Source organism: Cupressus sempervirens, chromosome 11, assembly GCF_028749045.1.
Source record: "Cupressus sempervirens isolate cs-2001-9-10 chromosome 11, ASM2874904v1, whole genome shotgun sequence".
In the NCBI taxonomy this organism is placed as follows: Eukaryota; Viridiplantae; Streptophyta; class Pinopsida; order Cupressales; family Cupressaceae; genus Cupressus; species Cupressus sempervirens.
In genome coordinates this window covers 94,314,232-94,333,288 of record NC_143128.1, presented here as the reverse complement: position 1 = coordinate 94,333,288, position 19,057 = coordinate 94,314,232, and positions in this window count along the sequence as shown.

The window sequence follows — 19,057 nt, the reverse complement described above, 5'->3', positions numbered from 1 at the left end:
TTAATTTTTGGCAGCTTTACCTTAGGTGAATTTCCATTACGGATAATAACCTATTTTCGTTTGGGTCGATTCGGAGTTTAACTACTCTAGCTAGCTATTTTCCAAAATCAACTATTCACCCAAAAAGTGAATAAGAATTGGAAAAGTGATTTCATAAATCACTTATCACAATTTGAAAATTGAAATTTGGAGAGCAATTTGGAAATCCTCTTCGGTAGGATTCTTGTTTTGTTCATTCTGGGAGCTGTGAGCATGGGATCTTTGCTAGGTTGGTCTCATTGGATTCAGCTCAAGGAGTTCTTGCTTTGCCATTAGTTTCAATAGTTTTGGCGGATTGATTATTTTATCATGCGGGTTTTAGTTTCTGCCCCTTTTTCCATTAGGTAGGGCCTTCCCATTTTATTGGTTCTACTCTATTTTTGCTTCTATTTCTTGTAGCTGTATGTTAGGAGGATGAGAACTAGTGTTCCCCTCCGTTTCTGTTTGTTGGTTCTACCCGATTGGTCGGGTATGACCGTTTTCCCTATTTTTGAAATGGGGGTTTGGGTTTTTACGCCATTATTCTGGCCGTTTTTGCATACGGTGTCCATTTTTATTTATTTTTGGATTTTTGGGGTTTTTGAACCCAAAGGCCAAATGGGTTTTAATTTTGAAAGTTTTTCAAAATTTGGAGTTTTTACCTTGTTTTGCGTGCCACCCTATTTTCTCAAGTTTTCTTGGCACAATGTGGGTCGTGGACCTGGCTGATCCGTTTGGATATCAGTTAGACCACTTTTGCACTTTTATGTTGCATTGGGATGCGTGTTATATCCGTACTCCCGACATTGTGTTCGGTTGAGTGATTTTATACCTTGTGTTATTGTTTCTATTAGACCCTTGCTTTTGTTTCGTGAACACTAGGGTTCATGTAGAATCCATACTCTCGAATTGAGGCCAATTGAGTAAGTTCATGATATTTGGTCTTGTCGCATCATTGGGATTCGTGTAGAATCCATACTCTCAGATTGAGGCTGGTTGAGTGATTTTATGATGTATGGTTTTATTGGCTTTGGGATTCGTGTAGAATCCATCCTTCTTATGTCACTTTTAGTTGGGTCTTTTCTTTGCATTGTGTTCTCATTCCTATCCTTGTGTTATGATCTTCGTGATGGTGGTGCGCCACACACGAGTACATCTGCGTACATTTGTCGAGTGACTTGCGAGGCTCGATCGTCCATGTTATTTTCAGAAGTTATGATCATTAGGGTTAGGATGGGAGTATGCATGCCCACGGGCACTTGTCATAGGATGAGCATGGGTAGGGTAGGGTAGCATCTGGAGGGGGCTTCTATCTCACAGCTTGACGTTCATGGCATCGGTGGTTGATGGAGGATAAGAAGTTTTAAGCAAGTGATAACTAAATAAAATGTGTGATTGTTAATAAAACTTAAGATAAGTAAAATGTGTGAGCACCTGATTAAGTTCGAGGACACAATGTGTGAGCACCTGTTTAATTTTGAGGACACACAATCCGAGCTTGGGCTTTTTGATGCCAAGCGACTCTCCATTATGTTAGCCCCTACTTAGTAGCCTTTTGAGTATTTGACCAGAACCTGTACTCCTTGCATTGTCTTAGGTTCTTGGTTGCAGCCATCATAGTATTTAGCGCGAGTGTTAGCCTTGGATGTTGTGCTTTATGTGTGTTTGTGGTTGGATCATTATCTCCATCAGCATGACAAGTGTGGACCTATGGGTGCTACGTGGTTGGGAGGCATAGCTACCTTCACCACTGTTAGGGATCGGTGTACAGAGACAGTCTATTGTCCTAGTACGACTGTAGCTGGATGTGTCACTTGGTACTTTGGTATACGGAGTATGCTTCTTGTGATTTATGCTCTCATTAGGATGTTATCATGTTTAGATAATGTTAGTTTTAACGCATTCCTCATTATGATGATTAGCATGTAGTAGATGATGTTATCTGATTACAGTTTTATCTTATGCTTACTACTAGCATGTTAGATTTCATTTACTTTCATTGTATCATGTTTAGTAGTGACGTCCCTATTACGACAGAACCCATGATTTGATCAGTGGCTTGGGATGTTATGCACGGGGGATGGCTAGGGCCCACGATGGTCCTATGACACCATTGACGGTTGGGAGGAACCACATACTTAGTTAGTTATTTTGCTCATTGCAATGTTAACTATGTTATTGCGATGTTTCTTTCAGTTGAATGTGATGTTTCCTTTTTGTACTTTTTCCCTTCTCTATTTGGTATATGGTTAGATTCTAGTGTTCTATCTTTCAGTTACTCTATTATTATTTGAGTGCTCTCACCTCGAAATGTGGATCCGGTACTCCTCGGTGTGGAGCTTTTTCTGTGTGTTTGGCCTTTTTCAAGTTTCTTGAAGTATTTTTGTTTTCTATGGGTGACATTTGTTCAGCATTGTGTGACACTATTAAAGTATTGCACGCCCATAGAAAGAATGTCGTACAATACTATAAAGTATCACACGCATTACTGGAGAAGTATCGTATGACACTGGAAGAGTGTCGCACGGCTTCATGAGAAATATTGCGTGATACTTTTCCAGTATCGTACACCTTCTTGAGAAGTGTCATATGCACTAAGGGAGAAGTGTCATCCTCCCTTAGTAAAAAGTGTCGCACACCCTTTGGTTAAAACCTACACGTGCCAACAGTGGGCACTTTTTGTAGTTTTTTGATCATTTTGATAGTTAATCTGGATACCCTTTTGGGCGTTCTTCAAGCCTATGTTGTTGCATTTTGAATTCTATCAGTTTCTCTTGAAATCCAATTTTTGTGTTTCTATTTTAGTCTCTTGGGGTTTAAAATATATTTAATTAATTTATTATACTTAAGATATATTTTAATATATGCGACAAATTGTTTGAGATAGGTTTTAGACCTCTCAGAGATAAGTTATGGATTCTAAGAAATTTCAGGGCTTCAAAAATCCAGACTTAGCCAATTTTTAGGGCTTCAAGATTTTAGGCTTAGCCAAATTTTAGGTTCCTGCATTTTACCCCAGCTTGGTGTTTTGTTGATGAGTGGTCATTTCTTGTGCCCTCATCTTGTTTGTGGTGGTTGTTGGTTTTGTTTGGGTGTGTCAGTTTGGTAGTGGCATTTGGAGATTCGTTGGTTGCCATGATTATGTTGAAGTCTTTTGTTGCGATCTTTGTGATCCCTGTATGATGTTGTCATGTGCATTCATACTTGAAAAAAAAAAAAACTTGGCTTGATTTGAATCCTTGTTTCCAAGGATCTCTGGGCGGGGCATTACATCTAGTATCAGAGCCCATGTTCAAACATTGAAATCTCTGTGTTTATGTTGCCCTTGTAGTTGTTGCTGCATTGGTTGAGTGCGAGTGTCTTGGTGAGAACTCATATTTTTGTTGCTTTGGTATCTACTCATGATGGATTTGCTTGTCTAGTAGATGTGACTAGAGCAGTGTGTAGAGAAGGAAGTGAGTCTTCTTGGTTTGGTTAGCGGAATCGATGTGCCTTGGTTGGTTGGTTGCTTGTGTGACCCTTTTTGGATGGAACCACTGATTGGTGTCCATGTGTTGACTTTGAGTGCCTCTTTTTGTTTCTCCTTGTGGATTAGGTGCATTGTTCCTTGCTTTCTCCTTGTTGTAAGTAAATGAATGAATCTTATTTGTGCTTCTTTATTTTGTTGTCATAATGATGAAATGGTTCCTTTCATTGAAAATGAGTGTTTATTGTGAATCATTGCAAAGAATAGGTTTGCATTATATCCTTGGGTTAATGACTTAAGTCCCCAATTTGATTACTTCTTAAGCTTATGGAAATTTGTATTAGATAGATGAATATCTAAATTTTGCATTGCATGGAAATTATTGTTGTCTGCATATGCATGAGGTTACTGATGGTATACTACTTGATGTGCGTGAGTGTGTTCTCTAACATTGCTAGGAGGATGTATTCCTTAGCATTGTGTGGTGATTTATCCCTCTTGTGTGACTGTACTCAGTCATCACTTTGTTTGATACCTTATTTTATTTGGTTGGAGGTACTTTCCTCATGTTGTTGGGTTAACATTGGTTTTTAGTATTTTCCTCTCTTGGAGTAGTCATCAAATTTTATCTATCGCTCTCTTTGTGGCAATTGTCACATTTGACTTTTTGTTGAAATGAGCTCTTTTTGGTACTTATTGTTGGAATTGATAATTCCCCCATTTGGGCTCTTTGATTTTGTTTCATGATGACTATTCTAGATGTGTTTCACTGTTGCCTAGTTGCGTGTTGTGACTCTACCATGTGCATCTCGAACCTCTGGTAGTACGTACAAGGGATAATATCATGGAGAACATGCTAGTGTGTCTTTGATAGATTTAAAGTTTTTAATGTTATTGGATGGTTTAAATGGTGATTAAACTTAATGTTAATTCTTGAAAGGTATGTACTTGTTTTATGGTGACTCTTGGACCCTTGCTTGAAAATCTTCCAATTCATTATGCATTAATGCTTATGTTATGCTTAATTAATGAAATTATGAATGAAGATTAATGATGGTTTCAATGTGTGTAATACCTTTCATTCCATGTCTTATGTTGTTTTGGGCATGTGTGCTCTTGTGTGGATTTGGACGTTTTGTCCGTCGCTTGTCTTGGTGGCCAAGACTGTTGTTTTTCCTTTGTGGTTTTGTTTTGAGTGGTGACTCAAATATTGGGTCTTAGGACTCTCGAAGCTCCATCTCGTTGTAGTTTTTTTCATTGTCTTTTTTGGTGCTTTTCAAATGGATCCAATCCAAGTCCAGATGTGAAGCTGTGGCTTTTGGAGTTGCTGATTGTTGTTCTATGTACCTTTTCGAGTAGAGGCCAATTAAATCATGACATGTCATATTTATGGCCATTGGAGAAGTTTAACTCTTCATGTTATTCATAATGGAAGAGTTATCTTGTCTTTATAATCTACTAGGTACTTGTTGGGGTCCGTGCTTGGGTTTTTGTGTTTCCTATTGCACTGAACAACATCATTCCTTGTTTGAGGATGATGTTGCCTTGTCATTTGGGAGTGACTCAGTTCTTTGATGAGTCTAGATTCTCCTTCTTGGATGTTGCCTTGGGTGCATCTCCTTATCCTTTTCTCTCTTGTGAGAGTAGGCTAGTGTGGTTATGCCACTAGCTCAGTTAGTGTTTTCTGGTGAGTATGTTGATGGTTGGTGAAATTGTGAGGTTCCTAACGCATCATGGACTAGTTGGTGTAGAGGTTGAGAGAGAGACTCACTCTCAGTCCTATACTCTGTAGTATCCTTCTCCCTAAGCTTATATCTTCATGTGGATTTTCTTAGTCAAGTTTTCTTTTTAACCGTTGACTGGAGGCTAGAGATTGAGTTTAGTGATAGATTGGGTGTAGTTTTCCTAGCATGGTGCTGGAGGGACATGATATCATTGGACACATGTTACCATCTCGTGAGTTGGTATGAAGACATTTCATGATTGTGTCCTCTGATGAAAGTCTGTGCAACCTTGTGGAAAGGTGATATCTTGTCTAGTTGGATTATGTTACCTTAGTTTCCAGTGGTAGTTGAGCTTTTGTGCCTTGGTGAGGTGTTGTGCTCCTACACTTGGTGGTGAGTAGTCTTTTGGAGTGTGTCCTTTTGTTGGTAAAATTCCATTCTCTTTTTTCTAAGGGTGAGTTTACGTGGATTCTAGAAAGATCATGTGCGACATGATAGTATTCTTGGGAATTTTGGGATGGTTTTCCCCCATGATTCCAACTCTTGTTGGAAGTGTGTCTTGTTTTGACCTTGTTTGTGGTCTTGTAGTTGGTGCATGTTGTAGTTGGGCACCTGTTGACAAGTTAGAGAGGGTTTTTCCTTACCTTGTATTGTTGACTCTATGGCTAGATGGGTTCTTCCTAGCGCATAGAAGGTTCCTTGTTGGAGGACCTTGTGTCTATGTGAAACCCATTCTCTCATGGTTAACCTATTTGGGGGTTAACGTGATGGGTTGAGAATGTGGGAGTGATTTGATTTGACTTGTGGAGAGTTTCTCGAGTCATTCCTTTTGCTCAATTTTGGATTTTGGTTCTTGTGTGTTTTGGTTTCTATTCTTGGATTGCAGGCTTCCAGGAGTAAGCCTAGTCTTTGGGGGGGATGATGTAGTGCCTCTCCCATTTGACTTTTGTTAGTCATCCTGATGGATGCAACCTTGTTGAGCTCTTGTTGCGATGGGATCATGATTGTGACCCTGAGTGGTCTACACCGTTGAGGTGTTTGGATTTATGTTTTTGTATTAGTTGATTTGATTATGATTTTGACTGATCTTTGAGATTATGATGTGATTTTCGGTTCACTAAGGTTTGTGCCAGTGGTTACCAGGATCAATGTGGTATCATGAGGTTGTTTCGTGATTACCTTGAGATGTGTGTAGAGATTGCACTGTGTTCTATTACCATGCTACACTGGACTAGGTTCCTGTAGTAGTGGTTAGTCATGTTTATGACTGTGTTTGCTTATGTGTTTTAAGTGCTTTTTTTTATGTAGTGTATCAAATCATTATTAAATGCATAAGTAATTGAATGGATTGTTCACGTGAGATTATTTGGTTATGTGTTGCGGACATTTACCTTGTTATATTTCAGATTAGAGAGATATTTGTTACTCATGTTATGTTCACATTTGAGAGGACCTGAGGGTTAGATGTTCACTCTGATTTTAGTATCATACATTTTAGACTACTATGCTATTCAATTAATCATATTGCATGGTGATGCCATTTTGAGATGACAGTGTGTTTTATGATGATATCCGGTTATCTGGTATTTGGACATACCTCTGATTTTGTTATGTGATGGAATTAATGCTATGGTTATTTACTTCATTCTTGCATTTTTATGCTTTATGCAAATGTGAGTGATGTAAATAGATTATTTTAATATAATTAAATAAATGGTTAAATTAGGTGATTTAATGCATTTATTGCTTCGACTATGTTCATGAAAAGGTATTTGTTTGATCTTTTGATTTAAACCTATATTATGCACATCTTGTAATCCATGTATTCCAAATATATATCACTGGTAAATCAATCCTTGAAATTAATATGATCAAGATCACTAATGGTTGACTGAATCATATCCTATATATGACTCCCTCTAAACATCAATCGTTAGAGCCCACTTTACCTTTGAAGAAGTATTAGACTCTCTCTTCCTACAATAACATACTTAGAGGAAAATATCAATACAAAAAGCTTGTATAGTATGTATAGAAGAGTTTAAATACAAAAAGTAAATAAAGATAGTTCTTAAGATATAATGAAAATTCTTGTCTCTCTCCATATCTTGTGTTCCACTTAATGTCCTTTAGAGGTAGTATCTCTAGAAACAACTCCTCTTTACAAGGCACTTGATTACTCATAGTTTGGCTTCTTATAGAGATTCAAAAATATTTAGAGTTTACGTCCCTCCTATTGACATTCTAGTCACATTTGTTGTTAGTGACATACACTTTTTTAGATTGTGAGTTCATATTGAGCATATTGTACAAATAACAATGTTAACCAAGCATTTCAATTGTTACCAAGTCCTAGAGTTTTTATTGAGTCCTATGGATAGATTTTAGTTTGAACTGAGTAGTTACTACATAGATGATGATCAACAATGTAAACTAACCATCTCAGTGTATGCCTAGTTTACTAGTGCAAACTGAGTTGTGCAGTGCTTATCGAGTTCGCAGTTGATGTGATATGAGTCTAGTGTTGATCGAGCTACTCAGTGTTAACCAAGAGAATTAGTTTATACCAAGCTTGAGGTTATAGTTTTTACCAAGCTATGCAATATGAATCAAGTGATTTAGTTTATATGCCAAGTTTCACAATATTCACCGAGTCACTAGTGCAGACTAAGTTCAAGACTACTTGGAAGTGATTAGTATAGACTGAGCTTCTACATCTATAGAATGGATAACAATGCCAAGCATTGACAATGGATATTGAGTATCAAAACCTCACCAAGTCATTCTTCAAAGCCTGAGTCTCTACACTTTGGCCAACTTTGTAATATTTGTGTAAAACTTGTATTGTGGACAACTTTTTGATTATGCAATTGGATTGATATATATGTAATGTATTGTATCACATCCAAATGAATGTAAGGAAGTAATGTAATCATAAAAGAAGAGTAGAAGAGAAAATTAAAAATGCTACATTAGTATAAGGAGCAACAAAGATTCATCTATCACAGCAAGGTGATTTGTAAACTCAAAGAAATCTCATTCAACAAACCAAGTTGCAGATCAAAGATCAGCTATTTTTTCATCCTAACAGGTGGATCAATCAAATCCTTTAACAAAGTAGACCTAACAATCTTATGTAAATCTCTTTACCGAGTGCATACTTCATTATATGTTTGTAAATCCTTTTGCAAGGTGGACCTAGTAGTCCTTATTGCTCCTAATAGGGAAGATCATCAGAAGTTGTCATTGTAAACCTTAACAAACCAACTTTATACTACAGTACTAAAGCTTGTGGGTACCATCCCCACCCTAGTTTTACTTTCTATTTGGAAGGTTTTTGGGTCACCAAATCTTGTGTTAAAGTGTTGTGTATGCTTTCATGTTTGTTAGTTTCTCATGCATGAAGTTAGATTAGAATTCACATAAAGGATTAAATTACTAATTGGGACATAAGTTTTAGAAGTTATTGATTCACCCCTTCCCTCTTAGTAACTTAGCTTGTCATAATATTTCCAACAATTGGTATTAGAGCACTGTAGTTCTCAATGGAAATTTTAACACGCTTGAGCAAAGATCAAAGGCAATGGAGGTATTCAGACTTGACAAGGCTATTGACAATGAGAAACTAGATTTGGAATTGGCCATTTTACAACTCAAGAAAGAAAAAGAGCAACTCTCTCAATTGCTGAAAAGAAGAAAAGATCTTGCAATCCAGATCAATGATTCACTCTATATTGAAGAAAGAATTAAAGACATTTATTCAAGCAATTCAGATGAAGCAATCAAAGAACTATTAAAAAAGAATAATACTCTTCAAGAAGAAGAAAACTAAGAAGAGAGCAAAAATTTAGTCAGTGAGATTATGTGAAGTCATGGAAGAGAAAAACAAGATAATAGAAGAGATAGAAGGAAAGAACAATGAAATCAAGCACCTATCCCTTCATCAAGCATACTTCATTGATCAACTCACCAATGCAAATGAAGAAATCATGAACCTGAGATTAGAAAATGAAAGATTGTAGAATGATCTAAACATTGAAAGACAAACCAATGAAAGAATGATGAAATCCCAAGCAAACATGAATTAGTTGAATAAGCAAAGTCACTTTAGAAAAAAAGGAAATGTAGGAATTGGATATATAGAAGAAGGTGAAACATCCAAGCAAGGACCTCAAAAGAATAAACCTACTTGCAGTCACTGTGGTAAGATAGGTCATACTTAAAATAAATGTTGGAGCAATGGGAAAGAAAAATTCAATGAAAAATGCTACAATTGTAATCAACATGGTCATAGAGAAAATGAATGCAAAGAGAAACCAAGATTTAAAGGTAAATGTCACAAGTGTAAGAAGCATGGGCACAAGTCATTAGAATGCAAAACTAGTATATTGAATCCAACAGAACAAATTGTGAAAGCTATATCTAGTTTGGACTATAACACTTGGTGTAGATGTCATTACTATGGAGAATTTGGGTACATTGGAATGAATTGTGTAAAGCATCACATAAGGAAAATAGATACTACCAAAAGATGTTTTATTTGTACAAAACTTGGTCATCTAGCCAAGAACTATATGAATACTAGAAGAATAAAGATGAAAAGAAGGAAAACGATGATAACATCCAAAAAAAAGAGAGACAAAAATGGGTTCCAAAGTCTACCAAGAATGCAAGTCCAATCAATGATGATCAAGTCACTCAAGAATTGGGTGACTCCACCATTTCCACTTGATTTTTCAAAGGAGAACTAAAACTAGGTTACTAAAGAAGTCATCTAAATAAGTTCTAGTTGACAAGACAAGAGATCCATATCAACATTCAAGATGCAAATAGATCACCAAGTAAGAGGTACCAGTTACTACCGAGTTACCTTCCTTACTAAGTGAGGTTACATCATAGACTCTACTGAGCAAGGTCAAGAGTAGCTAAGTTTTATATGGTTATTGAATGATGGAAGACTCTATCGAGTAATCAATGCAAGAAAAGTGGATGATAGTCTATCAATTTGATCTAACATTCATACTAGCCATTATGGAAAAAAATGATAAAAGGAATGAAATCAAAGTCATTTTTCCATCGTGAATTTTTGAGCAAATTGTGTAGAGTAATCTTCAAAGAGCATCCAAGTGATTTGAGTGAATTGTTACCAAAATTTTTCTAATTTTCTCAAACCCTATTGAGTGGAGATGGTAGCTACTAGTAACAAGGTGAAACAAGGATTAGACATGTTGGTTCATGGTGTAGAATGGAAGGCACCAGATTGTAAGCTCACTCCTGTAGTCACGAAAACTCTAGATCTAAGTGGAGCACAATTGAAAATCCCTCCTCAGGTACTATTGATCAATGATATCCATTTTCATTTTAAATGTGCAATTTAGGATATTGGTACACTAGAAATAGATGAATGTTTAAAGGAGTTATGTGTTGATGGCATTTTGAAACCTAAGCATCAACATCTCAAGACAAAAAGTTTAACCCATATTCCTCACATCCCACGAGACTTCCAAATGAAATGGATTAGGTTTATCCTCAATAGTATGCACTGAATCCGTTGTGGTTGGAGCCACTAGTTTTGATTACTAAGAAGATGATCTACAGGATCACTAGTCTCCCAATGTTGGCAAAAGCTAAAATGACTAAAACCCTAGGTCAGGTCGAACTGGAGAAGAAAAACCTAATCAAGTGGGATGGTAGGGGAATGAAGATTAGCAGTGTCAATGGCATGAAATTGAAGTTTGGTATCATGTCATTGCACACAAGATCTACAATTCAAGCAGGTTGAATAGTGTGTCTTGCAAAGTAGTGGACCTAGTATACATGGTAGTCAAGAACGACCTTTCACTTGGCCTTGTTGAGATACTATTAAATCAATTCAACAAGAACATGGAGAGCATGAGGACATCAAAGAAAAATGCATGTAAGTTTGGCTCTTTATTGACATGTTTATTTTTCTATATTTAGAAATTCTTTCCATCAAAAGGTACTGTTGTTTGGAGGAAAGATGTGCCAATACTATTAGATTAATGAATACATTGCTAAGATGAGAGAAACTTATACTAGTATCATGGACAATTTTTTTAATGCATTCAAGGAGAAAATGAATAACAGATATCAGATCCCCAAGAAACTAGTTGAGGATTATAAGGATGATGTTTGTTTTATGGTGGATAGTGATAAGGTATACATTTAGGCAGTTAGGCCTAGAATTGCATGGGTGAAACCTCTAGGGTATGAGGTAAATATTGATGAAATAAAAGATATAATTGAGGCACTAATAAATGAACCAGTTGACCCCAAGGCTAAATATTTTGGCACATGTGATGAGGCTAAGGCTAGGATAGAAGATGAGATTAAGCTCCCTTAGGTGGTTAACAAAGGAAAGAAAAGGATTGCCAAGTTGAAAAAAAGTTCTACTCTCTTGTTGACCGAGGGAAAATGTGAACATGAAGAAGTAGAGGAAGAGGAGACACTGAAGAAAAAGGGAAAGGTAATCATTACTAAGCCTACCAAGACAACCACTACAGTATTCACTAGGAGATCCTCTAGGAAGAAAGAAGACAAAGAAGGAGGAGTGATGGAGACACAACCCAACAACCAGAATAGACACAATAGAAAGGGGGAATTATATTAACTGAGAAAATAAGCTGGTACAAATAGTGTAGAGAAAATAAACTCAAAACATGCCCTGCGGGCTTACAATAGCATAAATCTGGAGAATATTTCTCCTTTTAGCACCTCCTCTCAAGCTCCAATCCGAACTGCCTTTTACAATGCCAAAAATTTCCTTAAATAGACCCTGGAGGGTTAAGGACTAGGAGTACATTCTAGAAAGTGCTAGTAGGCATCCACCGACAAAATAGAAGGTTCCGAAAACTGCGTTAGAAGTCGGTGCAATTCTAGAAGAATCCAGAAACGGTAGCCAAACTTCCGGGAGGCATAACTTTTGAACTGTAACTCTGATTGATGAACCGTTTACATTTTTGAAAAGCTCTCGAAGCGCTCTATAGCCCTATGGACAAGCTTCGCTTGTCCCCCATTTTCAACCCTTTTCAAGGTCATTTAATGCCCCAAACCTGACTTTGAAGCATTCTTAGGAGGTCTCCAAAACTTGAAAAACTGCAATAACTTTCAAAACGTGGGGCCTTTTGACCTAATTCTTTTTTTTGGAATGCTCTAAATCTCAATTACATTCATCTGGCCAAGTCACACCTTCTAGGTCACCAAAATGATGGTCAAATTGCATGCTCCTATTTTTTTGGGATTTTCAAATGCACTGATAGTTGAACTATGAGAGTTGTAACCTTTATTTGAGCCAAATGGGTATCCAAAAATGTAAAGACATAAAATAGAAACTAAGTCTAAGTACATTTTTTTTGGGTGACACAGGATTGCCCTTATACCTCTGGATGCTCCTGCATCAGACACCCAGGGTAGATTGAAAAGTGACCCTGTCACTTTATGGATGGTAGAGGAAATCCCAAATGAGAAACCTCAGCTGCTGAAATCCAAGTTGAGTCTTCGATCGGTCGTCCTTTCCATTTGACCAAATACTCTTCATACTGCCTGTTTCTGGTACTCCTACCCACACGATGATCTAGAATGTCTTCTATCTCCTCCTTCTTAGAAGCAGGAATTGGACATGGCTCTAAAACCAGCTCCTCATCTGCACCATCATCATGATACTCTGTTAAATCTGCAATGTTGAAAATGGGAGAAATGTGAATACCATCTGGCAGCTCAACCTCATATGCATTTCCTGAGTTATGTTTCTTCAAAATTTTGCAGGGACCAAATTTCTTCTTTTTTAGCTTGTTGTAAGTACCAACTGGAGATCTTTCTTTTTGTAAGTGCACCATGACTAGATCCCCTACTTGGAATTCCTTATGTCTCCTCCTTGCATCAGCCCTAGCTTTATACTCTTCATTCATCTTGATAATGTGTGCTTGAACCTCCTCATGTAGACGCTTGATGTGTTCAGCAAATTCCTCAGCTTCAGCACTTGTTCTCTCCCCTTGTTCTATCTTCCTCAATTCTGGTGCAGTCCTTGGGCTATTTCCATATACAATTTGAAATGGTGATTTTCCAGTACTCCTATTTACAGAGTTATTATAAGCAAACTCTGCCTGTGGTAGAATCAAATCCCATCCCTTGGGCTTATCTCCAACTAAACATCTCAGCAAATTGCCCAGACTTCTATTTACCACTTCTGTTTGGCCATCAGTCTGTGGGTGATGCGTGGAACTGAATTTCAAGTCTGTTCTCAACTTCTTCCACAATGTCCTCCAGAAATACCCCACAAATTTAGTATCTCGGTCAGAAACTATACTCCTTGGAAGACCATGTAGTTTTACCACCTCTTTAAAAAACAAGTCTACAATATGGACAGCATCATGAGTGTGGCATGGAATGAAATGTGCCATTTTGGAGAACCTATCAACCACCACGAATACTGAGTCATTACCCCTTTGTGTCCTTGGAAATCCAAGAACAAAATCCATACTTATGTCCTCCCATGGCCTTGATGGAACAGGCAATGGCTGATATAGGCCAATATTTTGACTAAACCCCTTGGCAACTTGACAAACCTGGCAACTCTGTACAAACTTCTTCACATCTTGTGTAATTTGAGGCCAAAAATAATGTTCTCTAAGAATGGCAATGGTCTTATCCCGACCAAAATGTCCTGCCATCCCTCCACTGTGTTTCTCCTTAATCAAATTTTCCCTCATGGAACTCCTTGGAATGCACAATTGACTACCTTTGAACAACATGCCATCCTGAATCAAATAGTCTAACCACTTGGTTCTATCTACAACCACAGGTTCTTTACAAGCTTTCCATGCTTCAGCAAAATTAGGATCCTCGGGGTACAAATTCTTGAGTTCATCAAACCCAACTACTTCAACCTGCATTGTTGTAAGCAACAACTGTCTCCTACTTAATGCATCTGCAACCTTGTTAGATTTTCCACTTCTATGCTTCAACACAAATGTATAACTCTGCAAGAATTCTACCCACTTCATATGCCTCTGATTCAATTTACCTTGGCTATTTAGGAACTATAATGCCTGATGATCAGTATACAAAACAAATTCCTTTGGCAATAAATAATGCCTCCGTTTCTTTAAGGCCTGAACTATTGCATAGAACTCTTGATCATAAACAGAATACTTCTTCTTTGCATCATTCAATTTTTCACTAAAATATGCAATAGGATTACCTTCTTGGCTTAGTACAGCCCCAATAGCGCTACCACTAGCATCACAATCCACCTGGAATACTTTTCTGAAATCTGGAAGTGCCAACACAGGCTGTTCAGTCACCTTCTTCTTCAGCAATTCAAAACTTCTCGTAGCTGTTGCAGTCCACTTGAACTCTTTTCTATCCCCTCTTATTGTATCAGTTAGAGGTGCACATATGCCACTGAAATTCTTAATAAACTTCCTGTAAAAACTAACCAGACCATGAAATGATCTTACCTTAGTAGCAGACCTTGGAGTAGGCCATTCCAAGATGGCTTTTACCTTCTCTGGATCCATTTTGAGACCTTCTGGTGATATAACAAATCCCAAATAGACTAACTCCCTTTTTGCAAAGACATACTTCTTTAGATTAATTAATAGTTTCTCTTTCCTTAGCCTTTCAAGGACACTGCGAATATGCAGTAAATGCTCTTCCAAAGTCTTGCTAAAAATTAAAATATCATCCAAATAGACAATAACAAATTTTCCCAAGAACTTCTTAAGTACCTCATTCATGAGCCGCATGAAGGTGCTTGGGGTGTTCGTCAATCCAAAGGGCATGACTAACCACTCATAAAGACCCTCCTTGGTCTTGAAGGCTGTTTTCCACTCATCTCCTTCTCGAATCCGTATCTGATGATAGCCACTCTTCAGATCTATCTTTGTGAAGTACTCAGCTCCACTCAAGCAGTCCATAAGATCATCCATCCTTGGCAAAGGAAATCGGTACTTGATGGTTATCCTATTTATAGCTCAGGAATCTGTACACATCCTCCACTCTCCATCCTTTTTTTGGTGCGAGTACTGCAGGTACTACACATGGACTCAGGCTCTCTCGAATCAAGCCCTTCCTCAACAGCTCCTGAACCTGTCTATTTAGCTCCTCTGTTTCAGTAGGAGTCATCCTGTGAGCAACCTTGTTAGGCAAACTAGCTCGTGGAATCAGATCTATCTGATGACTGATTTGCCTTACTGGTGGCAATCCATCTGGAACATTATTAGAGATAATATCTCCAAATTCTCCTAGTAAATCTGAAACTTCAAATCGTATTTCACTACTACCTTCTTTATCTTTCCTAGGAATCAAAGCATAGCACATACGCTGATGTTTCATGCCATCTAAAAACTTCCTTCCATCAACAAGACAAATCTTAGCACTGCTACATACCTTTTCACCTTCCTTTTTCATGGGCTTCAATTTGTGGCGAACTCCATCCTTTGTCAGAGAGTATTTGTTTGCATGTCCATCATGTATTGCATGTCTATCAAACTGCCATGGTCTACCCAACAATAGATGGCAAACATCCATCGAAATAACATCACAAAGAACTTCATCATGGTAACTCCCAATTTTGAATTTTACTAAACATTGTTCACTTACCAGGACCTTATGATCATCTTTTACCCAAGAAATCCGATAGGGCTGGGGATGTTTCTCCCTCTTGAGCTTCAGCTTAGAGACCATCTCTTCTGATACCAGGTTATCAGTGCTACCACCATCAATGATCACATCACAACATTTATCCTCACACTTGCATCTGGTACGGAACAAACTCCTCCGTTGTCCTGGTTCATTCTCACCACTTAGTAGGACTCTTTCATTTACCAAGGTTTCTCCTCTTTCTGCATCCTCTGAATGTGATGATTGTGCATCCTCATCCACATGAGCAATCCTAGCTTGGCCCTCAGCTCTCCTATCTGTCCTTCCTTGTCGTTGAGGGCATTCAAAGGCACGATGACCTTCTTCATTGCAATGGAAATAGGTACCACGAAAGCCTCCTCTTCCTTGTCCACGTCCTCTACCTCTTCCTATTTGATTTCCAAAGTCTTGATCACGGGAGCGGTTGAAACCCTCATTCCTCTGGTTCCTGCTAGTACCCTCATCTTCATTTTTCTTTTGAGTTTCATTGCGGCCTCCAGATGAACTACCGCTTCCCCTTCCTCCTTGACCGCGCCCTCTTTGTCTTCCTTCAAACCTTTTACTCAGCTTCTCTTCAACTCGTAGGGCAAACTGGTATGCTTCTTCAACACTGGTCATTCTTACTAGACTTAATTCCTCCTGGATGCTAGGTCGTAACCCACTGATATAACGAGAAACCTTCTCCTTATTTGCTTCTGCATGCCCCACTCTAATCAGGAGTCGGTAAAACTCCTCTGTATATTCTTGGACTGACCTTCCTGCTTGCTTTAACCCATGCATCTTTTTAAACAGATCAAGCTCGTAGTCCACAGGAATGAACTGCTTCTTCAATTTGTCCACCATGCGATCCCATATTGTGATCTTCTCCTTTCCTCTTCTAAGTCTTTCCAGTTGAATCTCTTGCCACCAGATTTTGGCATGGCCTTTTAGTTTGGCCTTCACAAACTTAACCCTATCTGGGTCCCTTATATCCTCATACTCAAAGTATTCGTCCAGTTCATTGATCCAATCGATCAACTCATCTGGTTTCAAATTTCTCGAAAATATACCCACTTCAATTGTAGGTCTTTTCCCAAACCTAGAAATGGCCCTAAAAAGCCTTTCCTCTACAGGATTCAGAACTTCCCCGTAAACTTCCATTACTTCCTCTTCATTGTCATCCTCACTATTGTCATCTGCGGCAATATTTGCTCCTCTACGAAGCTCCTCTTGCAATGCTTGTACCTGTCTCTGGAGGGCTCTAACCTCCTTAGGATCAATAGCTCTGGCCCTTCTACCACGCTCTCTTCATGGAGGCATCTTCTAACTTGAACCCACAACCACACAGTCCTGGTGCAAACTGCCTCACAGTCGGCGCTCTGTCTACACACTCAGGAAAACCTGCTCTGATACCACTTGATGGAGACACAACCCAAAAACAAGAATAGACACAATAGAAAGGGGGAATTATATTAACTGAGAAAATAAGCTGGTACAAATAGTGTAGAGAAAATAAACTCAAAACATGCCCTGCGGGCTTACAATAGCATAAATCTGGAGAATATTTCTCCTTTTAGCACCTCCTCTCAAGCTCCAATCCGAACTGCCTTTTACAATGCCAAAAATTTCCTTAAATAGACCCTGGAGGGTTAAGGACTAGGAGTACATTCTAGAAAGTGCTAGTAGACATCCACCGACAAAATAGAAGGTTCCGAAAACTGCGTTAGAAGTCGGTGCAATTCTAGAAGAATCCAGAAACGGTAGCCGAACTTCCGGGAGGCATAACTTTTAAACCGTAACTCCGATTGACGAACCGTTTACATTTTTGGAAAGCTCTCAAAGCCCTCTATAGCCCTATGGACAAGCTTCGCTTGTCCCCCATTTTTGACCCTTTTTGAGGTCATTTAATGCCCCAAACCTGACTTTGAAGCATTCTTAGGAGGTCTCCAAAACCCAAAAAACTGCAATAACTTTCAAACCGTGGGGCCTTTTGACCTGATTCTTTTTTTTGAAATTCTCTAAATCTCAATTACATTCATCTGGCCAAGTCACACCTTCTAGGTCACCAAAATGATGGTCAAATTGCATGCTCCTATTTTTTCGGGATTTTAAAATGCACTGATAGTTGAACTATGAGAGTTGTAACCTTTATTTGAGCCAAATGGGTATCCAAAAATGTAAAGACATAAAATAGAAACTAAGTCTAAGTACATTTTTTTTGGGTGACACAGGATTGCCCTTATACCTCTGGATGCTCCTGCATCAGACACCCAGGGTAGATTGAAAAGTGACCCTGTCACTTTATGGATGGTAGAGGAAATCCCAAATGAGAAACCTCGGCTGCTGAAATCCAAGTTGAGTCTTCGATCGGTCGTCCTTTCCATTTGACCAAATACTCTTCATACTGCCTGTTTCTGGTACTCCTACCCACACGATGATCTAGAATGTCTTCTATCTCCTCCTTCTTAGAAGCAGGAATTGGACATGGCTCTAAAACCAGCTCCTCATCTGCACCATCATCATGATACTCTGTTAAATCTGCAATGTTGAAAATGGGAGAAATGTGAATACCATCTGGCAGCTCAACCTCATATGCATTTCCTGAGTTATGTTTCTTCAAAATTTTGCAGGGACCAAATTTCTTCATTTTTAGCTTGTTGTAAGTACCAACTGGAGATCTTTCTTTTCGTAAGTGCACCATGACTAGATCCCCTACTTGGAATTCCTTATGTCTTCTCCTTGCATCAGCCCTAGCTTTATACTCTTCATTCATCTTGATAATGTGTGCTTGAACCTCCTCATGTAGACGCTTGATGTGTTCAGACGCTTGATGTGTTCAGCAAATTCCTCAGCTTCAGCACTTGTTCTCTCCCCTTGTTCTATCTTCCTCAATTCTGGTGCAGTCCTTGGGCTATTTCCATATACAATTTGAAATGGTGATTTTCCAGTACTCCTATTTACAGAGTTATTATAAGCAAACTCTGCCTGTGGTAGAATCAAATCCCATCCCTTGGGCTTATCTCCAACTAAACATCTCAGCAAATTGCCCAGACTTCTATTTACCACTTCTGTTTGGCCATCAGTCTGTGGGTGATGCGTGGAACTGAATTTCAAATTTGTTCTCAACTTCTTCCACAATGTCCTCCAGAAATACCCCACAAATTTAGTATCTCGGTCAGAAACTATACTCCTTGGAAGACCATGTAGT